Genomic DNA, 9,196 nt, shown 5'->3' on the forward strand with positions numbered 1-9,196 from the left:
ATACAAGCCAATTAAGTCGAAGTACAATAAAAAAGTTAGGAGCAATAAACATTTTGATATAAATTTCTTCAGCTTCAGTTCGCTTAAACCAAATAATTTTTGCTATATAAAGCCAATGTTGCCATTTGAAATTGAAGCTTTTGAAAAAGAAAATGGAGTGGATTTTGTGCTCAGATATAAATTTTTTAATGTGGATAGTTTTTACATGGAACCCATGGATTCAAAGCAATCGTTAGGCATTACTGTGGTATCGAATAGATGCAGAAACATAGAAAAATTTTCAGTTAAAGAAATTCTATGTAAAGTCATGGCAATAACTTTAGAAATAGGGTATCTGCTGATTCCAGTATTACATCAACGTATTTCTTAAGTTAGTTATTTATAATATTTTACACATTGGGTGGTATGACAAAAGGACAGAATAAATTTCGAACGAAAGCAAAGGGCGTCACGGTAAGTACGTATGTAAAAAAATAGTTATCATCTCACTTTTCTTTTCATTTCTAAGTCCTTAGAAAAGCATAAAATAATCATTTTATTTACATTATAATAGACGTTCGAAAATGTTTTCTTCCTATGTGAGTTTTGGATCTGACGGCAATGATGCATTGACCATCTTGAACGCAAAACTTGAAAAATTTGGTAAATATAACACTTAACACTCTTTACTTTTCAATTATTAATATCAATTTCACATTCCGGAAGAACAAAACAATCATTTGCAGAACGAATTAAAAAACGTATCTTCTGTGCTTGCCAAGCATATGGTCTATTTGCAAAGACTTTCCAGCCACGTTTTTCCGAAGCCTTCAAACTTAAAGTTTTTTCTATTCAACTTGAAGGAAGAAATGGACGATGTAGAGAAAAATATTGCATCTATGCCTACAAATGAAATTGTATGTCTTTTTAAATATAATTTAGACGTATTGTTTCTTATATAATTACTTACATTATTACAATTTTTTATCTTTCGCTGATAGTGTATATAAGACAAACCCTCGGGTCCAAGGATATTTCGAAGTCATTAAACGAAATGTTGACCGAAGAATTCGCACTAACTTTAAACTGGGATGGCAACCAGAAAAAATTTGCATTGCGAAAATATAAGATCTTCTCAAAATATGCTTTTGGTAAGTTAACCTTCACTACTAATTTCGTCCCACTTACAATATAGTACATATGAATGTATTTTTCACAGATGCGGTTAAAACGTGAAGATTACAATTTTTCAGATTTCGAAGCATCAATGCGGAAGGGTTTTCGGAAGATGAAGAATAAGGTGTATAGGAGATGCTATAATAATAAGATAACCCATGAAGCAGCATCCACTCAAGAAGATAAATAATATTTATACACTTCACATATTCACTTAGTTGAGTTAAATGTTATGTTAAAATTTAATTTATGTTAATATGAATACTCTGATTTGGGTTAATATAAAACTAAAATAAAGCGCTTTTTAAAGTCTTTAATAGAGCACTAACGGAGTACTTATTCAAAGCGCTCACCAAGGTCTATTTTAGGAGCATTAAGGGAGCGCTTCTTTCTAATGGCACACAATGTTCAAATACAATGAAGTGTGAAATTAGGAATGGAGCGCTTACTGCTGATTATGGAGCGCTCCAATAGCACGAATGGAGCGCTTCAAGTCCCGTTGGGAATTGAAACGTTTGCATACATATAAAACGTAACCTATGGTACAATTGTCACAAACGAAAAGCAAACGTTTCTCGTTGGGGAAAATGACAGTGAATCTTTCTGACTATATACAAAACTGTACAAAACCACAAATGATATGATGATTGATGAGAAAATGGGAATTGTTTTGTACAGCTTATTTTCGTACCCTGATTTTGACATACAATATATTTAAGAAATTTTGTGATCCAAATCTATCTTAAATATATTAAAACTATAAACAGCTCCATGATTTTGTTTTCAGAGATCGTGCCAACAGCGTATAGGGGTTTTCTTTCATATGTAAAACCAGACTTTCGAGCTTGTGTTTACTATTCACGACGTTAGAACTGCTTGAAATTAATACAAATTGTTTAAAATTAGTGTCTAGCCGCCAAAAAGTAAGAAAACAAATGCAAAATCATACAATTTTTAAATTTTCTAACATTTCGCTACACCAACGAAAGCAAAACTCTGTTCGACAGAAAATTCGATTCTCAACGAAAATTTCGACACGCTTGCATAGCTCATAATACGAATTTCATTTTGGATCTTCGATCTTCGATAGCCAGCGAAGATCGAAAATCGAATGCAACTCATAATAGGGGCCTCAGTTAGTACCATGTGTTTCTTCTAAAAAACTGTTAAGCCGATGTGGATAATGATGCATAGTCGTGTGCTATGGGATGGTAAAGGTAAACGGAAAATAATTGTCTATAATTAACATACCTAAGTGGTCAAAAGGCTTAGGGCCGGTTGTTCAATGACTGACTAACAGAAATTGGAGGTATAAACTCCGGTTTAATACAACAACTGTTTATCGATCACATGTTATATGCATGACGTCGAAATCGTCGATAATGATATACTGGTGATAACCAGACATTGAACAACGGGCCCTTTGTTATGTGAAAATTCTTCAGTTTAAGATAGACTTTACATTTAAAGAACTTTTCTATTTAAAGCACCAAAATAAAATATTTATGGGAGCTGTTTTCATTTTAAAGGTTTGCTGAAGCAGCAGCGGTATGGTACCGCGCGGTATAACTCCGTATGGCATGTTCGCTCATAGAGCGCTAAGCATATATATAACGTAGAGTAGGTAACGCCGTTTACAAAATCAGCTCTCAGAGGAAATGGAGGTTTTTCTATCAGATAATTATCAGCAAGAATCAGAATGGCAAAATTTAGTGTTTTGTCTTTTAGATTTTTTTTTATGCTTTTTATTTGTCATTCATTTGATGCCAATTTCGTGTCTGTCCTGTTTATTGGGCGAAATGTTGCGGCGAATATCAATCAACGGCATCGCTCCGACCGACGAAATTCGCACAGCTGTTTGGGTTCTGTGTATACTCTAAGGGCCGTTTTTTCAATGTCTGGTTATTAATACCTCCCAGTGAAAGATCATTATCGACATCATGCATTAAACATTGGATCTATAAACCAGTCGTTGTATTTAACCCGAGTGTTTGACAGCGTGAATCTCTCTGCAGTTCGTTTGAAATACGGTTTCAGTGTTCTACGCAAAATTCAATGAAATTGGTGTTAAATATATAAGCCGGAAAAGTGTGCTAGCGACGTTACAAAAACTTTAATTTGTCCTACAATGGTCTTAGAGCTTACATATGTACACTGAGAAAAAAAACGCGTTGTAAGAATAAATTTTTTTTATTTGATTACCATTTAAAAATGCTCGTATTTAAATCTAGTGAAAAGTGCAATGGGGTATAGTCATTGCGCCGGGTATGCAGTTATAGTTGCATGGCTATACTCAATCCCGACTCTTGCGTCCTCGTTCGCGCGTTTAAGGGCTCACTGAAGTCTGCAGCGTCTGTTCACCAGTAGGTGCGGCTGCAAGCGGGTGTCTGCTTGGAGCAAGCGGCTCGCTATATAAACGTGTATTTGGTTGCGAAACCACCCCCGTCCCAGCAATGGGTTGTGCGCTGGGCTTGGGACCCGCCACGTAAAAACCACTTCCAGTGAAGAAGCAAGGCAAAGCCTCGGATGAGACCCCCCCTTATGATGACGACCACGGCAAATGTTTAAAGGACTACGATTTGAGGGCATGCACCTGGAATGTCCGGACCCTTAATGGGGAAGGTGCCTCTGCCCGGCTGGTTGATGTCCTCGTAAGGACAAAAGCTGACATCACCGCCATCCAAGAAATGCGTTGGACGGGGCAAGGCAAAGAATGTCTGGGGCCTTGCGACGTCTACTACAGCTGCCATGTAAAGGAGCGCAAATTCGGAGTTGGATTTGTGGTGGGAGAGAGACTCCGTCGCCGAGTACTGTCGTTCACCCCGGTGGACGAGCGTCTAGCCACAATCCGCATCAAAGCGAGATTCTTCAACATCTCGCTCATCTGCGCCCATGCCCCGACGGAAGAGAAAGATGAGGCATCCAAGGATCCATCAAGCTACCTGGCTGTCTCCGGATCGAAAAACGAGAAACCAAATCGATCATGTTGTGATAGACGGAAGGCACGCTTCCAGTGTTTTAGACGTACGCACACTCCGAGGCCCAAACATCGACTCGGACCACTATCTTGTTGCAGCCAAGATACGCACCCGCCTCTGTGCAGCAAAAAATGTGCGCCCAAATATGCAAGGGAAGCTTAACGTCGAAAAGCTGCAATCACAACAGACAGCCAGCGCTTTCGCTACTCGACTCTCACACCTGCTCTCAGAGAGCACTCTTCAACAAACCGACATATGCGAGCAGTGGAACCACATTTCCCGCTCATTAAGTACCGCCGCCGAAGAAGTAGTTGGATTTCAGCGAGCCCGAAAGAACCACTGGTACGATGAGGAGTGTCAGGAAGCTGCAGAGAAAAAAGATGCCGCCTACAGGGCCACGCTGCGATCGGGCGCAACGCGCGCTATGTAGGACCGCTATAGGGATCTGAAGAGGGAAGCGAGACGTATTTGCCGCAACAAGAAGAGAGAGGCAGAAATACGTGAGTGAGTGAGCTTGAAATGCTGGCCGACCGGAGGAATGCCCGAAAATTTTACCAGAGAGTTAGGCGACTTACAGAAGGCTTAAAGACCGGGGCGCACTCCTGTAAGAACAATAATTGCGACCTAGTAACTGATGTCCAGAGCGTACTTAAATTATGGAGGGAACACTTTTCCGCCCTACTAAATGGTAGCAGCACGGAAAGTTGTGGAGAAGAAGAACCCGAGCCCGCAGTCGATGATGACGAAGTCGACGTTCCACCGCCTGACTATGACGAGGTACGTATAGCAATAACGCGGCTGAAAAACAACAAAGCCGCTGGAGCTGACAGCCTGCCAGTTGAGCTATTCAAGTACGGTGGCGAGGAGTTGATAAGGTGCATGCATCAACTCTTATGCAGAATATGGATCAGCCTTCTAAGCATAGGTTACAAGGTCTTATCGAGCGTATTGTGCGAAAGACTGAAGCCCACCGTCAATGAACTGATTGGGCCTTATCAGTGTGGCTTTAGACCTGGCAAATCCACAATAGACCAGGTATTCACAATACGCCAAATCTTGGAAAAGACCCGCGAGAAAAGGATCGACACTCACCACCTATTTGTTGACTTTAAAGCCGCTTTTAACAGCACTAAAAGGAGTTGCCTATACGCCGCTATGTCTGAATTTGGCATCCCCTCAAAACTCATACGGCTGTGTAAAATGACGTTGAGCAATACCACCAGCTCCGTCAGAATTGGAAAAGACCTCTCCGAGCCGTTCGCCACAAAACGGGGTCTCAGACAGGGCGACTCCCTTTCATGTGACTTCTTTAGTCTGATGTTGGAGAAGATAATAAGAGCTGCAGAACTGAATCGCTCAGGAGCAATTTACTACAAGGGCGTGCAATTGCTGGCTTATGCCGATGACATCGACATCATCGGTAACAAAAACCGCGAAGTCTGTTCTGCCTTTTCCAAGTTGGATAGGGAAGCAAAGCGCATGGGTCTGGTGGTAAACGAGGACAAGACGAAGTATCTCCTGTCATCAAACAAACAGTCAGCACATTCGCGCCTTGGCACCCACGTCACTGTTGACAGTTACAATTTCGAGAAAGTAGAGAATTTCGTTTACTTGGGAACCAGCATTAACACCGATAATAATGTCAGCATTGAAATCCAACGTAGAATCACTCTTGCCAACAAGTGCTACTTTGTACTGAGTAGGCAATTCAGGAGTAAAGTCCTCTCTCGACGTAAGATTTACGGTCCTTTACGCGTTGGCGACGGCGAGTACCGCAGACGATGGAACGATGAGCTGTATGAGCTTTACAACGATATGGACATAGTGCGGCGAATTAAAATACAGCGGCTCCGCTGGCTTGGTCATGTCGTTCGAATGGACAGCGACGCTCCAGCTCTGAAAGTATTCAACTCGGAACCCGCTGGTGGTAGCATAGGAAGAGGGGGGGCCCCCACTGCGATGCAAAGATCAGGTGGAGAAGGACTTGGCTTCACTTGGCGTTTCCAATTGGCGTCAGTTGGCACAGAGGAGAAACGACTGGCGTGCTTTGCTGAACTCGGCCAAAATCGCTTAGGCGGTTACAGCGCCAAAAAAGAAGAAGAAGAAGAAAAGTGTTAACGAAATGGTTTTTTCCATTATACATACACTACGTATAACGGAAATATTCAATTCAAATACGCCTGTATTAAAATGAAGCATTTTTCACTGCACAGATGGCGTTTTGCACGTCTCGTATGCTCTTTCATATGTAATTAAGAAAGTACATGCATACAAAGCATGCACAGCGGTGACAACACATACATGGTACATTAATTTTTACATGTATGGCTGTAGCTGAGTGTGCAAAGACGCTTGATACAATCGGTTGCAGGCAAGAGGGTACGGGTTCAATTACCGTCAGACGGGAACATAAAATAAATTCTTTTTTTCTTCTTAGTTATAATTTCGTATAACGAAAAAGCATCTGCGCACTTCACAACGACTTTTTTTATAACGTACATACTCAAATTTAAAACGAGTTGGGTTGGTGCTCTCTGTGTATGTATGTACATATGTATGTATGTACATATGTATGTATATATATACATACCAATAGTGCATTTCTGTAACCTTACGATAAACCCAATATCGTAAAATATAACGCTTTTTCACTTCTATCGCTTGCGAGTGTTTCTGTAACTGTGGTGAATGATATGTATGCGGAAAAGCTCGGGAAATAATAAACACGGCGCTGGTCGGCTTAAGACTAAAAACATAGCTTTATTAAAACCTGTAGCTTACTCACTAAAGTTCTTAACGGTAATCACTATTATGCGCGCATATATCCCTTAATATATATATATATTAGGCCGGGTCGATTTGTGGGGAGGCAAAAAAATCGCCCATTGCTCTGTGAAAATCATATTCTAGGGATCAAAATAAGAAACTTTGCCGAAGGAACCATACCTCTAAAACGAATTCTGATGTCCCCCAATTTGGGTCGAACTTTTGGGTAGGGGCAAATTTTGAAAAATCCCACTTTGACCCATTTAGAGTGCTCCAATCGAGTCCAAATGTATGACCGACCCCCACTAACTTTGGAGGCCCGACCCACCGATGCCAGTGGCACACCCCCTGGAACCCCCCTGGGGGTTCACCATACAAACATTTCAAAAAATCGCCGGTTTTGCACTTTACATGAAAAAATCTGCGAAATGCCTATGTTTTTTCTTTTTGGAGTTTATTTTTCTCTTTAGAAATTTATTTAGTCAGAACATATGTAAATGAAAAAATGAATTTAACTTAGTAATAGAAAAGAAATTAAAAAAAAATTATTATAAATTAGCGTTTTTACAACCCTTTTAAAACCAAGGCATCACTGTGATGCATTTGCATGTCGTAAACATAGTTGTGTGGGTTTTTTATTCAACCGTTTTAAAAAATGAAGGTATCACTGTGACACAATTGCAAATCGGAAAATTGCTTGTGTGCGTTTTTTAAGACACAGCTGCATGTCGTAAACTTACTTGTGTAGTTTTTTATAGCACCTACTTAAGAAATTAAGGTTGTTTTTACAACCCTTTTTGTGGGTATTTTAAGGCACCTTCTTAAGAAATGCGCGTTTTTTGCAACCATTTTAACAATTAAGGTATCACTGGAATGCACCGCAACCCTTTTAAACAATGAAGGTATCACTGTGACAGAATTGCAGATCGTAAAATTGCTTGTGTTGTTTTTTTTAAGCCACCACAAGACACAGCAGGTAGAATTGAAATTACCATTTCATTCTTATTACCTCGTCTCGTAGACCATATATAACGCAACAGTTTTTTTGTGAATGCATTAAGTCGTTGTGAAGAACTCAAAGTGTGAAGTGCTAATTTCAGATAAAAAAATATTTCAAAAAAAATAATAAGTGAAGTGACCATTCCAAATCAAAAAGTTTACAATGAATCCACCATCCTCTACACCGCAAGATGAAGCAACTACATCAACAACTATCGAAAACCCAATGAGTCATATACCCAAGCATGATGTTACTGTTTTTGGTGAGTCTACTGATTTAACTGATCTTAATTTACCAACCCATCTGGATATCTTGAGATATTATTTTTACTTAAGCGAACGTGCTAAAACAGAACAAAAAAAGTTTTCCCATAAATCATTCACTATTCAAGTACAAGATAAGTTCATTGGAATTTGGGAAAAACTTGGTATGGAAATAATGCTGAAAAAAGTGTATTTAATAAACTGAATAAATTACTTGACAAGTATCAAGAGCAAATCCAGAGAAGAAACAACACCCAACAATTTACAGAGTATGTAAAATCTCTGGAAACAATTTTTTACATTGGAACATGTAAATGCGATTTGAAGGCAGCTCCATGTGCATGCGGCTGGGTTCCCGAACGCCTCAAAGAGTTCATGCACGATCAACATAATCAGAGAAGACTAACAATGGATGCATTTGTGATGGAAACTGAAGAGCAAGGAGCAACGTCTATGTCATCAATGCCAACATACCAAGATCCCGATGATTCAACATACGCACCGCCACCGGTTCAACAAGATATGGATAGAAGCACAAGTTCACAATACACAGAGAGATACGATTGTTTTAACTTTGCCTTGGTATGTGACAGATTTGGTGTGCCTGACAGAGTAGCATCAGCATTGGGAACCGCTCTTTTGCAAGATTTTAAAATTAAAGATAAGCATGGGAAACCTCCCATCATGGGTAAATCGAAAGTTCGCAGAGAAAAAGAGAAATGCAGACAAGAAGTGCTTCGCAAACGGTTAGACGATACCAATTTGTTAGCGTTTTCATTCGATGGCAGAAAAGATGATACTTTAACGATAGATAAAATTGATGAGAAGTATCATACTAGGATGGTAAAAGAACCTCATCTTGTTATTTTGAGAGAACCCAATTCTGAATTGATTGGTTACGTAAGACTGGAACATGAAACCGCTGAATACAAAACAACCAAATTAAATGGTTTTTTTCAACGATAAAAATATATCACTGGATGCATTAATTGGAATATGCACTGACGGTGAGCCAACAAACACTGGCCCACACG

At 39.7% G+C, this 9,196-nt stretch overlaps 1 long non-coding RNA gene across 1 annotated transcript; it reads left to right on the top strand.

Annotated features, from left to right (window-relative positions):
- Positions 1 to 559: 559 nt before the first annotated feature.
- On the top strand, positions 560 to 1,124 carry LOC118745116. Its single transcript, XR_004993615.1, has 3 exons — positions 560 to 642; positions 706 to 896; positions 981 to 1,124. It is a non-coding gene; the product is annotated as an uncharacterized LOC118745116 (long non-coding RNA).
- The last annotated feature ends 8,072 nt before the right edge of the window (positions 1,125 to 9,196 follow it).

Source organism: Rhagoletis pomonella, unplaced genomic scaffold (assembly GCF_013731165.1).
Source record: "Rhagoletis pomonella isolate Grant_MI unplaced genomic scaffold, Rhpom_1.0 Rhpom_scaffold_00008, whole genome shotgun sequence".
Classification (NCBI taxonomy): Eukaryota; Metazoa; Arthropoda; class Insecta; order Diptera; family Tephritidae; genus Rhagoletis; species Rhagoletis pomonella.